Below are 14,190 nucleotides of genomic sequence, written 5' to 3' on the forward strand. Positions count from 1 at the left end.
TACATCAAATATTGAGGGCTAAAATCTAAAATGCTTAACGGGGAACATTTTAACATCAGCTAAAAATCACAATGCAGTCAACTGGATATTGTGGAGGGGGTGGTGGTGGCGTTATCACAAGCCAGAAGTCTTCCAAGTGGGCGACTGCCGTTCAACTATGTGGGGAGATTTCCAGTCGTTTTTGTGACCTTGTAAGGAGACCTGGGAACATTTGTAGCCATTTTTGCGGCGGCCAAATCAGGTATTTTAAGCTAAACCATGATGTGTTTTTTAACCAAGTGGTTTTCATGGCAAACCTAACAGGACCATCAGAGCAGCGTTTGACAAGAGAGAAATAGAAAACTGAATGTAACCAAACATAACAAAGCAGCATAAAGAAATGTTGTTCTTTTAATTTAACTGTGGTTTTCTGCAGACACGTAGCTAACGTAGCTAACATTCATTCTGCACAACTTCTCTGTTTGACCTCAAGAGTAAACATGAGAAGACATAATCCTTTAATCTACACAACAGCTTAGAGTCAGTGGTAAGAGGAGTTTCTTTGCTTAAATGACCACGATGTTTCATGCTGCACTACTTTCACTGAATTTGGATTTCAAATCAGACCTCAGTTATATGGACACACAGCTGCTAGAAAGAAAAAAAGAAAATCAAAGGGATCCATCACTGACCCCAATTTTCCAGGGCTACTTCATAATTCAGTTTGATCTGAATACATTTTTTTCTTGCCTTCTCGGCAAACCCCTCTGATTTGCCACCAAATCATAGTCAGTACTAATGAGAAGTGGAAGACTGAAACTCCTTCAAAGTCCTTACCACACTACATAAAGGATAGCTTTTGCAGGTTATTTCTTCATGCTAATTCGCCTTTAACTGTATGATGTACACAGAAAATAGGTAATTTTGCTTCAAATTATATGACAACTTTCAAAAAAACTCAGTATCTATAATGAAGGTTTGTTCAAATGCTTCATAAATCCTTTATGAGCAAATATACCATTCAGAGGTTAGCATCAGTGGTTTTGTATTTTTTGGCTAAGCTCCAGATGTATGGACGGGCCATTTCACCTTTTTATATTTACTGTATGAATTAACTCATGAATGATTCACAAAGCATCTATGAAGGAGCAGGACCAGCACATAAATAAATAATCTCCCTATGCCAGGCCTTTGGGCACGGGGATCTAGCAAATTGTGATTTTTTTTTTTTTTTTTGTCCTCCATTTCACAAAACCCTGAAACTGCTGGGCCATGCCTCCTTCAATCCTTGAGACAGACAGACGCACAAACTGGTGCATGCTGCTTCTCTCCCTCTGTCTCGATGCATTCTGCCAAGAGTGAGTTGGATGCTAAAGGTGTGCAGAAATGATCATTACTATCTAGCGAGCTCTGCCTGCAATACCATGGCAACCGAAGGCAAATGTGACCAAGAGATGTGTTCAAGTAGCTGGCAAACTCAAAAGCACAGCCCTTCAAGGACTTGGAGTAAACAGGCACATTTGCCCAATGGAGTGGAGCTGATAGGTGTTCCATGTTCAGGGTTTATAACTCATTTCAATGCTCTTCCACATTTTTCACCCCTCTTTTTGGCAACTCAATGTCATTCTACAATCCTTAGTTTGGGTGACACACTATTCTGGAGAGTTATCTGAACTATAATTCCCATCGGACATAATTAGGGAAGAACTTTCTTTAAGAGTAAAACACTGAAAGATTGATGGAGGACATTTTTAGACAATAATGTGCCTTTTTCTCGTCCTACAGACTGTGGCCTAGGAGAGTATAATCTTTCACTGACTCACTGAACAAAGCCAATTGAAGTATCCATTCAAGGTAACAAAATCAGGCATCATTGAAACCAACCCAGGAAGTGGTTCACGTTCAAAAAAGAGCCTTACAACATTAGGGTGCGTAAAGACAAGCAGCTCCAGAGAAAAGAAGCAGTGGGATACGAGTTATTTTCGATGGAAAGGAAGAACTACAGTAGCATCAGAGGTACAAAGATGTAAAGTGGCAACAAGCTGCGCAAAAGCTGGCAAAGAAACAGAGAAAAGAGCAACTTTATACAAATGTCCTCTGGCGCGTGGAAACAGAACAATAACACTTGTGTTGATTCCCACAGAGAACACAAAAAAAGAACAGGAGACAGCCACCGAATCATCCAGTTGAAGCTGAATATGGGATTGAGGATAAATTTTAGCAAGTCAAAAGTCTTATTTTTAAAACTACTATCTTGATAGTTAATCTTAAAGGCATGCCCCAAACATTTCATACATGACTATAAACTTGAAGCTCTGGCACTTTTTGTGCGGAGGCATGCAAAGCGGGATCATTTCGATATGAATGAATTATATTAATGCAGGTGAAGTCAACCTTCATATGACTCAAAGTGATTATACAATCAGTGCTTATTATTGTATTCAGTTATTACAGATCGTGAACTAATGACTAGATAATGCAGTTCAATGCAATTGGAAGACTGAATTTTCCATCCATCAGATTTTAATGGGTTTTTGCCATGTAGCTTGTCATCTATATTTGAATTGTGTGATGAGTTATTTTGACATGTACCAGCTTACTGCATAACATAAATGTCAAGCCAGAACCTCAACCGGGACATGATGTCATGACTGTCAGGGATTTGATTTGGTATTCTGCATATCAGAGTCGAGAGGGAATTGAATGAATAAATCCAAACAGTAAAATGAAATACATCGGCTCTTCATTTTTTAAAATATCACCTTCAGCAAATATTTTAAACTATTGAACTGCTGCTGAAATATGTAAAGCATTTTAATCATGTTGCTTATCATTATTTATAATACAATAATTTATGTTTGAGTTCATGTCTCAAAATTTGATTAATTTCACTTGATGACTTTTCAAAGAGGGGAAGTGAACTTGGACGTCCTCCCGCAGGTCGAGATCTCTGCTAAGTCCCTCTTGCCTCCTAAATCATTTTTTTGCTGAAGGGCAGCAAGGTTAAGCAGGTTCAACAGAGCAAATAAATAATGAATTCAATAAGGGTAATTAAGCAAGCACATCAGACGAGCGGCACATGACCTCACGGCCCCACACAAGGCCCCAGACTTAAAACCCACGTGCAAGCCCTTTTCTTCTTTAAACTACAGCTTCATGGCTGCTGTTACAACTCTAATTTTAGGTCATTTCCAGAGGTTATAAAATCTTCAATCTCTGAGCATCCTAATTATCTTACTTTGTGATGATACAAACTGCCGCTATTTATCACTATTAGTCTTTCTTGTCAAAAGAACATCGCAATTTGTTGATGTTGACACTGGGAGGGGAACACTTGTCACCGCTGTACAACCGTGTCAAGAAAAGGCTTAATAGTCATCCCGTGGGTCTTGTCGTATTGATTCAGTTGAAGAGGCACGCTATAAGCAACAAATTAGAGTGTACCAAAAAGAAAGATAATCCTTAAATAACAATGCCAAAAGCATAATGACTGATGCAAATGACTAAATCCATTTCTTCAAGGCTCGGGCAGCTTGACTTGGCTAATTGATCCCTGAGCATCTACAAATCTTTACGCCAGAGTATCTTTTTTACATTTTTTTAAGTAACCACTTACTGTATATGAACTGCATAATGTTGTATCCATTGATTTTTTTCTAAATGAGTATAAATAAATATAAACAGCAAGTATTGCATCATTTTCGAACGGATGAGGTTAATTTCTCTAAAACATTATATTTCATATACACTTTGTATGTTGAGTGTCCTCGTTATACCAATTCTCTGCTACATCACCCCCGTGGGTCATGTAGAACACGAGCTGTTTCTAAGAATACAAAGTGGGTTTGAGAAGGCTCTAGAGACCAACTTTAAAAACTTTTGATAACAATGTGCAAATGTAAAACAGCAAAATTGCAGTTGAGTATTTTCCATTACAGCAGCATAATGCTTTTCATTTGGTGGGCAGATAGCAGCACATTAACACGCTAGATGTGGCTCTAAATCCCACTATGCCTCAATGCTCAAAGTCACACTCCACATTGTCACTGTACAGGTTCATACACTCTAAGCCAACTGACTTACAGATGATAGAGGATGGTCTCGGCAGTTAAAAGGCTTTGTTGCCAGTCCAAGTCGTAATTAACTAAATGACAATCAGATTTGGTTAACTGCACTGGTTGCCATTTATCTCCAGAAGGCAACAGATTTAATCGATCTACTTACAGTACAGCTGCTGTGTACATGTTGCATCAAGGAGCTCTGACTAATTACATGATAACACCGCATGTTTGATGTTACACGCATTTGAAAGAAAAAGACTAATATGGAGAGAGAGAGATACACAGAGAGATAACGAGACAAAAGAGGAGAAGCCCTGATACAGATCAAAAGACACAGTAAATACATTGGCTTCATATGATCGAGTACGTACTTCATGTTGAACAGACATATCTCTGATGACCTCATGGGTCTCTCCAGTATGAGTGTATGTTCTATTATAGATGTCAAAGAAAACAAGTTTAAAAAAAGAGCTCTTCAGTAGTTTCAGTTGTAGCTTGGGTGGTGAAAGGTTGCATTAAAACTCTTAGATAACCAGCAAAACATACCACGACTAAGAGGCAACAATTTCAAAACTTCAAACCCAACACAAAGAGGCAATGCGAAGAATGTCAGTAAAAAAGTACACAACACGAAAACACAACCATGTCCATATAATTCCTGTAAACCAAAGAATAAGTCGATGAATGTGATGCCTGCACAATAGTGATTTTCTGCAGAAAGGGTAAGATTCTTGCCCAGTGCTCATACAATAGCAGAAATCCATACAGAAATAAAATCTATATACAGAAGATTTAGCAGGAGTTGAGAGCTCTCTTCAAACTCACTTGTAATTTAAATTGAGATTAAGACTTAATATTAATTTTACTTTCTCTTTGGTAATAAATAAAACCCTCACTTAGATCAGCTTTAAGTCACTCTCAATAGAAATGCAGTGTAAAATGTAACTAAGAGCTCAGGCTCGATGACATTTAATTGTCTATTTGCATAAAGAGTACCGAATATACATAGACTGGGCTCAAAGTACATAGACAGGCAAGTTCTACTTTTCCATATGCAAATTTCGCATTAAATTATGTAAAGGTGGCCGATAGTGATAGCTGGTTTTCAGCATGGAACAGCAAGCAATTTGTGTCAGAAAAAGGTAATTGTCATGGGTGAACACTGAAGTGTGTGATAGTGATTGGGTGTCTCTCTCCTCAGCTCTACTGTCTATAGGGAAGTCATGCAAACATGAACGACGATGGTTCCTGTGAAGGTGAGCTCCGCCTGGTGTACGACTTGATGCATTTTAGGGTCCTTGACAGTGGAACGGACACTCGAAAGAGAGAAAGGACAAACCAAAAGGAACGCAGTGCTTTTGTCAAGATGATGTACAGAATGTTTCTTCTAGACCATGCTAAGAGGATTGTGGGAGGTGTGTGAAAAGCCACAGCTAAGGTGTAAAGATATCGTTAAAATTTCACAATGTATGTCACCCCGTTTTTTAATTATTCACACACACGAAAATAAAGATGAGGGCTTTTCAGAAAGGTGCTAAATAACTAAAGAAGTCACACGGTAGGAGAGAAGTCTCACTCAACTGCCTCTGGATATTTCAATCACAAGGAGCCCAATGATCATTACAATATTATAAATGATTAAATTCTTACACTTCATGAAGAATATGAACATCATAGACCCAACTGATGAAAACGGCATGGAATGAATACTGTTTGGTTTCAACAGACATTCAGTAGATACAGTAACTGAATGACCAAACTGATGAGTAAAATTAAAAAGAGATCTCAGTGATTAGACTGCTTCATTAAGTCAATGAAACAAATCATCTTATTTCTGGATCCTTTTATTGCATCAAAACACTATATCAATGTCTTCCACTCATTGCTGGAATGTGGCGATGCCACTATTTGCATAGCCCTGATAAAGACATCACAGGCAGAGTCAGCCTGCACACAGATCCCTCCCACTCCTTGCAATACATTTTCATAGCGTTGACTCCGCTTGGCAGCAGTGATCAAATCCTTTTTCAGTGGAGAGGGGAATGTGTGGGCGATCCCACTTTAGCGAGGGATAGCCAGATGAAAGTGCGCAAACATGCTTTGGTTGCTGGAAGCACGTCCCTTGCAAGAAGAGAAACACGACTAATTTTGAGGGTGAATCATTGCAATCAGAATTCATTGTGATGGCGCTGTTCACGGGAAAACACACCATTGGCTTCAGCTTCAACATTAAAATGAACGGTTGTGTAACCGGAGCACATTCATTTGAGATGATTCGCAGATGCCGGAGCTTAAAGGCAAAGCACTCCGTGTTCTGACCCTAATAATCACAACCTAACACTTTGCATTTCAAAACAATTCCACCAAGGCTCGCTATTCAACGTGACGATCGCATGCATCAAAAGCACAAAGTCTATTCCACGTATTTTTACATATCTGAAGACAATGTTGAAATACATTTTTAAAGTTTATGCAGCTTTAACTTTCACTCTATCAGTGCTAATCCACACATGTACAAGTATCTGGGAGCTGCTCAGTACAAGCAGTTGTCTTCTATTGCTGTATCACAGCTTGGCTCGCCTCACCACAGACTTTGCCCGTCCATCCAAAGAAGCTTTACAAAGCTCGGCGTTGGCATAGATCAGGCTCTTTAGTGAGTGATTCAATAAAAAAAGCTTGTGCACAGTACTCAAATACTGAACAATTCTATGTGACAACAGAAGAGATTTATTTAGAAATTAGAAATGTTATAGGAAAGATTATCTTGAAAAGATATTAAAATAAAAATTCCATTAAAGTCCGACCCACATGTCGGTTGGCTGATATCGGCTGATACTGGCTTATAGCTGTATGAACATTGGCGTATATGTTGTCTGATATGCACTGACATGAAAACTTTTTTTAATGGTAATAATGCAGAACAAAATTCAAAGTTCACAGATGTCACAAGCTTCGTCACAAGTATTTGATGGATCATTGAGAAAAAATGTGTGGCGGCAGCTGTATATCTATATTTTTTTATGAGTATGCATAACTCTTATCGAAAGGACAGTCTACTCCAACTCAATAATGCAAAATTTGATTTTAAATTCGTACCCCACTAATGTAAAAGAAGACTATATGAGGAAAATTCGACTTAAAATAAATGATTTCTATCCTATTATTACAGCACATTTTTGCTATGATCCAACGAATAACCACCTATTGTAGCATGTTGCTAGGATTTGAATTCTACACTGATTGAAGTGATTTTGATTGTTTGAGATGACATCCTCCTATGATACGACGCAGGAATGAGAAAGGAACAGGGAAAATGACGAGTTGTTCTGGGAGCTTTGACTCAGCAAGATGCTGACACTATGATGGATGAGGATTTTTAAAAGTCTGCCTTGGTGAGCACAAAGACGGGAGCATGAAGATGATAGTTGTCAAGACTAGATAATTAATATAAACAAAACATGGTATCATCAATCCAAACTCAGCATGATGTTTGTGCAGTGAAGAATATTGTAATATTGTTTTTTTCCCTGACATGTTCAGTCTTATGGAATCGCATTTGCACATACAACATATTTTGACAGCAGTGATATGAAGCATCCTCTAAATACTTATTCAACAGAGCAGACTGGACTGAGAATTGTATGCAAACCTGACCTGCAAGAGAATGTTGCAGGAAAAGTAATAACTCTTATTTTTGCAAAAAAGACAAATCACATACAGTGTACAGAAGAGGCATTTAATGAACTGGTGTTATGCGCTGTACATGTGTAATTAAACATAGAAACTCTTAAGTGAGAGTGACAGGACATATTTTAAAGAAATGTATCAAATTTGGCTTTAACAAACACAAATCTAAACCTCATCATTGAAGTCACGCTCATCAGCTGAATGTATTTGAAATGAGCATATTGCCAAGGCACTCACTTAACAAGCCACTCATAGAGTAATTAACAGATGGAAGAGCAGCCTGTGGTGTATTTTCAACAAGAAGTTCTGATGTACATTTTAATTACTGACAATTTTCCTCCTATTAGTTGTGTTTCGGTTTGAACAGATTTTGATTGGAATATGTAGGTCTGTTGTGTCCTCCAGAGATGACTGCAGCGTTGGCTCGATTCACAAAGCCTTGTACTCAGTCGTGTTATTGTATGATGACTTTGTGCTCTACAGCTTGAGGCTTTTCCACTCCAGTCTAAACCAAATTTTAGCTTCAAAATGTGGCTTCAAAATGCAGCAACCACTAAAAAGCAATTTTATCTTGCAGCACCGCAGTAATGGATCCCATACTTCTGTAGCCATTACCAGTGTCTACTGCCTTTAAATCTACAGTCTTCTTTTCATCTCAAATCTGAACATGGAACCCTGACTGACAGTACTTTCAAGCTGCAGAGCTGTAAAACAGCTGAATTGTGCGCTGTTTCTTCTTCTTTCATCTATTATAGATTGTTATTGTATCAGCTCTCTATCAAGTCAGCTCTTACTTAAACAGGTAAGAAATGGATGACTGACAATCTACACGTTTTTGTATGCACGTGCATGCTGACGACTTACAAACATTTGGAGTATCAGTTTGTTTTTTACGGCTTTTCAGTTCCAGTTGTGTATTTTCTAAGATTTTATTATCCTGGCAGTTGAAATGAACCTCTGGCTGTGCTGAGAACAGCCGGTCAGAATCCTAAACACACCACCTTCAGTACCTATGTGCAATAGCTTGAGCAGATGATAGCAGACATGCTGGATTACAGACACAATAAAGCCAAACACAACATGAGTCAATCGCTATAGGCTACTAGTCTCACACCACAGAATCCTAGACTGCGAAGAACCCACAAACAGCTTCCTTGACTGTTTTCACACTGGGTTTGTTTGTTTATGTCTGAACCTGAGGTCAACCGTCCCCCTCTAACCCCACTGGCCTGCTTTCACACTTGTTTTGCTGCTGTTCCAATTCATGGTATGTTTGTGTAATGCTTTTGCTTTCAGAATTGAGATCTTGACCTCTGCTTCTAGGAAACAATAACATCTGAAGGAAGAGAAAAAAAAAACAGAGCATTGTTTGGACTCTTCCAACACTCTTCTTGCATCAAGTTAGGCTCTCAAGTGTCAATATGTCACTCCCATCTTCTATAGAAGAAGGAACGGCTTCAACTAATGACTGAGGATTAGTTTCATATACATTTATCCACAGAAAATTTGGTCAATTAAGAGTACATTGTTTGGTCTGTAACAATCAGACAAAAAGGGGAAAAATTCTGTCTGTATTTACCAAAGCACAATATCACATATTAGTTATTATACACATATTCTTTTTTTCACAGTCCGTAAACCAAATGGATTTAATTTGCTATGCAGACAATTATTTAAACAATCAGATATTCACATATAAGGAGCTAGAACTGGTGAATATTTTACATTATTGCTTAAATTTTAGGGATGCACAATATATATCAGACAAATAAATTATCGGCCCGATAATGGAAAATGTACATTATCAGATGACAGAGACACCTTTCACCCTATTGCGAGACACTGTACCATCAAAATGATTTTGAAGCTGTTATTTTAGGGTAGAAAAGTTACATAATGTTGCTTTCAGGACATACGATATTATTACTCACTGTTGACTTTTGGTTTTACACAGGACACTTATGGTATTCTCCTGGGTGAAAGTCCTGTTTTCTCAAGCCATCCATTCACCAACTACTTCATCTGCGGACTGAGTTGCTCCTAGTGACCCCACTACGCCCTTTTCTCCCATTATTATTACTATGGCCTCTCAAGGTCATGTTAAGCTGCCTGCACAGACAAGCTGCCATTCTGGCCAGGCTGGTTCGTTTGCTTTCTATAAACGCTCAAAGATTCTGTAGGCAAAAGCAATCCTTAGATGTTGCTGCATCCAATTCCACTACTGCCATATGTTAAACCATTACAAGTGAGACATTTAATTGGTAAGAAAACATTTGGCTAGCCTGCATCCCCTTCTCCAGTAAAGCTTTGCTTCACAGTCATATGGTTAAACACATTCACACTTAAGAGCTTCACAGAGAAGACACCATTTTTTGCAGCTCACCACTGAGCAGCCTCACCAGAGCATCCAGAGACTGATTGCTTCATCCAAGTGCACCTCAGCAGTAGTTGTTGAGGAAAGGGAGAGTCTGTATACCCCACTTCACCGACTAATAATCCTGTACGATATCTGAGTCGGCCACTGTCCAGTCACAAGCTAGGCTCCATTTGCATACTTTTTTCCCAGCAATTCTCAGCCTTATGCGTGTTTGTACTTGCCCCGTTACCTTCCATCCCCTTCTCTCCTCCGCTGACCAGAGGGGGGCGAGAGGCGATGGCAGGGATCATTACATCACAAAACACCCGCAGGCCATTGTCCTCAGCAACTGCCACACAACATTACCACAATGCTCTCTACAAGCAAGTGGACAGGTCCTGTGCGCCACATTGCAGACATAGGCAGTGAGAGAGAAAGAGGGAAGGAGAGGTAGAGGTGAGTGGAAGAGAGGAAGGCATGAGAAACACGAGGAGGAAAAGAAGGAATGGGAAATCAGAAAGTAAGCTGAGAGAAAAAAGAAGTTTGCCCCCAGGGTCCAAATCACAACTATTCTCATGCGGAAATACTTGACATTTGTATTTCCATGACCCAGATAATGTTTGCTTGAACATGGAAAGATTGCATAAAGTCAAAGGTCGAGGAAGTATGGCGGATGTCAGACTGGTCATTGCCACCTCAGAGCTTTCTCTTATTACCAGGGAGGCCTGGCATTTCTGTGTTCATGTGATTGCAATGAGTCCATCCTCCCCTCACAGACACACGCGCGCACACACACACACACACACACACACACACAGATTTCTTTATACAAACATGACCCCTTTGTTGGTTCAGAGGAGGACAAGGCCTCGCTTGTCTTATCGCTTGCACGCCAACATTTTGCTTAGTATGCTCTCAACCTTTGTGGCTCCACAGGGGGCTGGGACATCATAAACAACTCACTGTGCGCACACAGATTTCTAAATACAAATCATTATGTTCTCTCATGTAGATTGTAATCTGATAACTGGATTCATAACATTACGGGGGGAATATTCCTGGTGGAGATATAAACACAAACAGGCCTGTGGCGTGTGCACATGTATCGACATATTTATTGGTATAACCATAAATATTAATGAATACCTCACTCTGGAGCTGTGATATGTAAGTGGCTAAAAGAAATGTGAAAATACCCAAATGAAAAAACATCCTATTACATCTGACTCAATTGACTCTGTCTATTTTCAAGCTGCAAAAATTATTTTCTTCCCACAGTGACAACTCTGGTTATCCCCAGTACACAAGCTTACTACTACATATGTAGAGCGCTGTTTATTTACTGCTAATTAAAACTGAACACTTCCCACAACTGTAGCTTCACATTAAAAGCATTTTTACTGGTGAAACACAAGTTGGCTTTTATTTTGAAGTTAGGCAGGTTGCAGGAAATGCAGTGTGCTCAGTTAGTGCCGTTATCGTTCATCATAAATGCGTCTACAGAGCAAAACAATGCTAATCTTCGTCATTAGTTGACACGGATCACCTCTAAATATGTCTGGGAGTAGTTTTATTCTGTCTGTAATGGGAGTAAGCTGCACAGCTCCAACTTCTAACCAACTCCTGCTCCCTCCTCAACATTATCAGGTTCCCTTTTTGCACTGGGTTTGAAACTGAGAAATTACCAATTTACCATTGCTTTTGCCTCTCGCTTTGGCACAAAATGATTCACCATTGTCTCGTCAGTCAACTGTCCTCACTCTCTTCTCTTAAATGTGAAATGTGCTACTCTGTACTGACTCTGCTGCTGGCACCGTTGCAGCACAGAGTAGATGGCTTTGGTAGTTTGTAACTGTAGCATCTGTCGTCTGACTAGGTATCGAAAAGCAAAAAAGCAAAATGGCGGTGAGGGCAGTGGGCAAGTAATGTAATTAGTGTGCACCCGGCTGCCGTGTCACATTGGGAACACCAACTACCAGAGCAATCCTACTGACTACTAATAATTAATTTTTTGGGCTTGTGTGTACACAGAGCACACAATATGAAAATGTCTTCTCTGGCTCAGAGAACTTTTGATGTTTTATTTACTCACTGTACTCTTATGTTATTTGATATGTTAACAATAAATCATTAGTATTAGATACAAGATAAAAACATGTCTATTAAGCCTTCTCTGTACAAAGATATAACTGATCCATATATTCATCCTCCATCAGGCTACAATTCAACATCACACTACCATACATGAGGTGGATATACACTGTCATAATATTCAATTTGGAAATATATAACTTTATCAAAAGTAGAATTTAATAAAGAACTATTGTATAGAATAACATTTTAGGATTTGCTGTTGTTTTGCCCACCTTCTGTGGAAGAGCTATGAGTTAATATTTGTTCTCAGGAAACATACACCTCTCAGTGGAGCTCCACAGAATATATGAGCAGGTGAACGTGTTTGGGGACGCACAGCTCCTCTCTCTGGTTTGGTCTCTACAAGTGCAGAAGCTGAAAACCTCCTCACTAAACAGCAAAACCAAACAAGAGAGAGCAAATACATCTTTGCTCTCTGTAAACATTAAGACAAATACAACGGCAGACAAACACAGAGTTGAACAAACTGGGTATGACAACAAACAAGTTGGCCAAATAATGTCAAATACAGAGCAAAAGAAATAAAGGGCAGGGAACAAACAAGCTGAGCCATACCAGCCAGGAAATGGAGTTCAAGTTTTATTCCGCACAGCCACTAATGCAAATAACGTTTCTCATACAAATTCCAGACATATAAATGCAGGGAAATTGAGGAAATAAATAAATAAATGGGGGAATAAATTGAGAACTGGCAAGACACAGAAACACTTCAAATAGAGGAAGAACTGAGGAAACCGGAGCACAAATATCTGGAGTCTGGACGGATTAGTGTAAACATGTTCTTTTTTTCCCCGGGAATACCAAATCACATCACTGCGTCCTGTCACGAGCGGTGCTTTGTTTCCTCGTGAGAAAATAATCTCTTGAGCTGATATTATTTGTTTTTTCGATACACTATTACAAGTATGATATCAATATCTAAAAACACGTTTTTGTAATCCTAAACATTCTGTCTCTGTGTAATGAGATGTTTGTATAACAGGTGAATATTATGATATCATTTTATTACTATTATGGTTTTTCGATTAGTTGATTTATCTTTGTTGTTTTTTGTTGGTTTTTTTTGCATGTCATTCCAAAAGAGAACAGGTTATAATTTCTTGTGACTCTAAGATAAAGGATACTGCATACTGGAAAATAACATCTTATGTGTGTCACTCAGTGTGTCAGGGAAAGCACAGGTAGTAAGTAGATGGGAATCGTGATGGCCTAGTGAATTGGTTCGCATCACGGGGGTTGGGACCCTTTGATGGAGAAGATAAATTGAACAGTTTGCTACACTCGGGGGTGCACAATATGCACTGCTCTATTTTAAGGCAGGGGTATTCAATTAAAATTCAAAGAGGTCCAGTTAGAGACAATTTCCTCAAGCATGTGGTGACATTATATATAATTCAATGCCATATACAGTTTGTTGAAGTAGCCGAGTAGTTGTTTCAACATCTGTATGTAGTCAACAACTGATAAATCAGATAAAGTACATTTCTGTATTTCAACAATATTTATTATCAGCTTCATATTGAACTGGAGGGATTATAGATTGTATATATTATGTGCCCTTAGTTCAGATTTGAGCGGGTATGTTTGCTCAGAGGACATTATCGCTTCTACTAACTGCCGTGCTCTCAGAAAATATGAGACATGAGCTACTGGTTTTGAACTATCCGTTGTCAGAATCAACATGTCAAAGTCTGTCCATTGTTGATCAACAGTTCTGTTTCTGTTATTCACTTTTTTCTTTTTAGAGCACACCATGTGAAATACCTGCTCTCTGACTCAACAATTTCTCGTCTTTCGTCTTTCCCCCACATCACACACTGATGAGACATACGTGGTGACGTGGGGGGTTGCTAATTGCGAGGCAGACAGGAGGTTATAGGTTAAAAGGTTAAAATGATTCTATATTCATAATCAATGCCCGCAAACATTCACTGCGCTCGTCAAAGACAGCTG

At 39.0% G+C, this 14,190-nt stretch overlaps 1 protein-coding gene across 5 annotated transcripts in view; it reads right to left on the reverse strand.

The window, feature by feature from the left end:
* Nucleotides 1-14,190, reverse strand: part of lingo2 (leucine rich repeat and Ig domain containing 2) — a 214,201-nt gene that overhangs the window by 115,526 nt on the left and 84,485 nt on the right. The gene's annotated exons all lie outside the window — the stretch shown is intronic.

This window comes from Pagrus pagrus, assembly GCF_965226575.1.
Source record: "Pagrus pagrus genome assembly, chromosome: 5".
Lineage (NCBI taxonomy): Eukaryota > Metazoa > Chordata > Actinopteri > Spariformes > Sparidae > Pagrus > Pagrus pagrus.